A 4014-nucleotide genomic window follows, 5' to 3' on the forward strand; every position below is an offset into this window, starting at 1 on the left:
ATGATAATATGGGCGGAAAACGCAGTCCTTAATCACAAATTGGCCCTGTGATTAGAAAAATAGACCGAAAATCGGCAATTTCAGGTTAGGATTTTTTGGAAACGGTACATTTTCGCTCAACTAATGTTGGTGTCATTCGATAGTAATTGATCTACTCTACCGTGGTCTGACGTTTGATTCGCTTTTTGACACTCTGTATATTCTAGATCATTGATTTAATTCATTTTTTCTCTAATGTATTACCCCACATTTCCTTGAAAAGGATTAAAAAAGGTCCATTTTTAGTTTCACCAATGTAATAAACGAAACAATTGGTTTTCATTATGCCAGAAATTATTTTGCAGAAAGATGGTAATTGCTGTTTATGGGAACAATAGCGAATGGAGTATTTCTAGAAAGACTGAATTATTCTACAATCAGTGAGGGTTTTTTTTTTTGAAGTTAAGAATTTTGAATTGTATTCATTCCCATTCGGCATGGCTGAAGATGACTATTGTTTTGGCTTAATTGCAAAGGTTATTTTATGTTTTAAGTTCTTAAAAATGATTTAGATAATCTTTAGGTGTTGACTCAATCGAATGCAGTGAAATGTATCAGTCTAATAACTTCTAATCTTAAGAGCAGTTAAGTTCTTATTATTTCTAATAGAAAAGTTAATGTAAGTTGGTAAGTGGCTTGAAGTGTCATTTTATTTTTTGTTTTGAAGAAATAATGGAACAATTGTGTTGTTGAGATGACTGAAAGCTTTTTCTCTATCGCTGGCATCTACTTAAGACAGCTGTGCTGAAACAACCAAAATCAGCTGCCACTACATTGGCAAATATTCATTACAAAGTCATTTCAAGGACAGAAATATTATAATATCCTAAAATGAAGTAGATTTTGAGATTTTTGTGTATAATATGCCATACCACTCTTTGCTAGAATTACAATCGAGTAAACATCGAGAAAATCAAATGAAAAATATTATGATGTAAGATTCTGAATATAAATCTCACTTCGTTTACGATAATTCATATTGGCTACTTTGAAAGTCGTGTAAAGCGGCGAATGAGTTGACAGGCAGTGCTGTGACAGCCAGTTACCTTATGCCGAGGGCCAATGAAGATATTGAAGAGATAAAAAGCGGAAAATGGCACCAGAAATTTCCCCACAGAAGTGAAATATAAATATTTCGAAATGTATATTCGGGGTCTTTTTCGCTCTAAATTTGAATAAAATAAACAAGGAATGGTTATTCGACCTTCCAGTTATCATAACTGAGAGGAGTCCAACTGTACCTCCATTTCACCAACTCTGGAATTTCGACGCACAAAACAGATCTGGATGGCTCGCGACAGCTCTGCAAATTCATTTTTTTTGCTCGCATATTCTTCTGTCTGGTTCACCATTGAACAATCTTTCTCGTTTTATTACTGATTCATCTTCAATTCACTGGAGAAGTTATCTCGGAATATATTTTTCCTATCCTTGAAACTCCAACTATGTATTTGAAGTTTTTATACATAGTGGCAGTAGAAAGGATAAACAACACTCAAATCATTTTCTGTTCATAAATTAACGCACAAAATTAATATCTTCGGTATTTATTGGTAGTACAAAATAGTATTTTCACGGTCAAAAATGCACCTATCCTTTGAGTATCCCTCAGAAGGTGTCCCTTTTCTTTGATAATGGGAATTCACGAATAAAAAACAACATAAATTTTCTATTTTATTCTAAATAAACTATTGAAGATAGGATAAATAAACACAATCATTGCAAATATGTTGATTCGTTTAATGTCTTCTTTCTCCGTTTTCATCTCTTTTATTAATTACGCAGGGGGAGTTCATTAAATCTAGGAGTCCCTTTGGATCGTACATCCCCCATTTCCCTTGGGTAGGGGAAGGTGGGGTAAGACGGGGTAGCGAGGTAAGATGGGGACCCTACCAAAATGGATAATGCAGTGCCACTAGAAAATTTATTTTAACGTCATCTGACGGTATTCATCAGTATTAGTTAGTGTTAGTAAAATTTAGGAGTAGAAGTGCAGGGACCCACTTGGTAAGTATGTTTTTTTAAAATTACGTGGTTTTATCTAATTATTGGCCGGTATAAAGTGCGTGACTGTTCAAAATATATGTTATACAAGGTGCGTGATATATTTTTTATGAATGTTCGTTTATTTTACCATTCTTAACTCATTAATTCGTCCCGGTTTGCTTTGGTTTATAACCTCAAAAAATGCAATATACCTTATAAATCCAGTTTGGGAAAGATGGGGTACCTACTTCGGGGCAAGACGGGGTTGGGACCCCATCTTACCCGCTCCTTTGCTATTCTTTTTGGATTTAGAATCCATTCAAAATTATATTTATCGATAGCAGCAATCTCACAGCGAACACTGACAATTCTACCAACAATAACTTCGTCACTTTCTGATACTCAATCGGCCACCTACACCACCATAAATTCTTCAGCAAACACTCTACATCATCCATCTGCTACGACCTCATATGTAGTACAACAAGCTTCAGTAAATTCTTTGGATAATGCAGCATTCCATCTGGTTAGCCCCAAACAGTTAATGCCTTATCCACGAATGGCCGAAAAAAAAAACGAGGCAAGTTCGGAGAAGAGTAAAAGCAGCTATTATTACTGCTTCTCCAGTTTCTGTTTTATAAAACAGAATAAGAGGAAAAACAAAACAGTAGGAAACCGAAACCTGACGTCTCAAGCGAAAAGAAAATGAAAAAATCAAATAAGAGGAGATCTCGAAAAACTAAAAAAGCTGAAGAAGAAGCTCCGACATCAGAGGAAGAAGATACTGCATGTCTATACTGCCACGGCTTCTATTCCGAGTCTACCGAAGGATGGATCACATGCCAGGTTTGTTTTAATTGGGCGCATTGTGGCTGTGCAGGAGTGGAAGACAACGATGATGAAGCTGTCCACATCTGCCCATTATGTGAAGATGAAGACTGTTGAATATTCTATACCCCATCTTACCCAAGGGGGTACCACGTCTTGCCCTATAGTTGGGGTAAGACGGTGAGATTTTGTTATTTATTAAATTAGATAATTAAATGAGAAGAATAATTTTTTGGTTGTTTTGACTGATTGTTATTGAAAAAAGAAAAACTGATTATTTTCTTAATAAAAGTTCCTACATTGTGCAATTATAAAGAAGGGTTTTATTCAAGAAATGCCTTAAGATCCCCGTCATACCCCATCTTCCCCTAGGTATATCATAACATTGTAATTAACGTCATTTTCTTAACGGTAAGGAATGTAGTGGGGAAGACCAAATGGGGAGAGCTAACCTTCCAGGAAGTCATTAGGGGGAGAAATAAAAATAGGGGTGTTAAAAACTACGGAAAGCTAAGAAGTGTAAACTGTAATAAATTCTCATTCGACACATGAATGGCTTGTTTCATTTGGGTTTATTGGAGATTGAGTTATAAGCCCCTGGGATTCTAGTGCTGATACTAGAATCCCAGGGTTTTTGTTCTCAACTACCTACCACAATATGAATGTTAATAAATTTTTGTAGTTTTTCAGTATCCCGATTCTTATCAATAGGTATGCCCTTATAATTATTTTAGGATACCACAAAATACCTAAATAAAGTAAGAAATTTCGTATGTATTCCATGGTGAGTCTTCGACTCGTACAAATATTTCAACAGTAGATTCTTGAGGTCAAAAGAAACACTTTTTTCTTATACCATTTCTTCCGATTCGGCACTGATAAAAAGATATAGCCATTTTAAATTTTCATAATGAGCTATGCCACCCCTGGAGAACCAAAATTCCCATCAGAATAACAAGTTTAATCTATGAAACTACACATCTCATCTGTGGATCTCTCAAACAGAAGTTGCATTCAGCGAAAGTACCAAATTTTCTGAATATAATAGATATTTTCATAAAATTACTCGAAAACGGATACAACATTTTTGGGACCAAAATGACGCTTTTTCGCTATACCTATCGCTATTTGTCTTTTGTCTATAAGATTTTCAATAAGGTT

The sequence above is a fragment of the Coccinella septempunctata genome, chromosome 9, assembly GCF_907165205.1.
Source record: "Coccinella septempunctata chromosome 9, icCocSept1.1, whole genome shotgun sequence".
Classification (NCBI taxonomy): Eukaryota; Metazoa; Arthropoda; class Insecta; order Coleoptera; family Coccinellidae; genus Coccinella; species Coccinella septempunctata.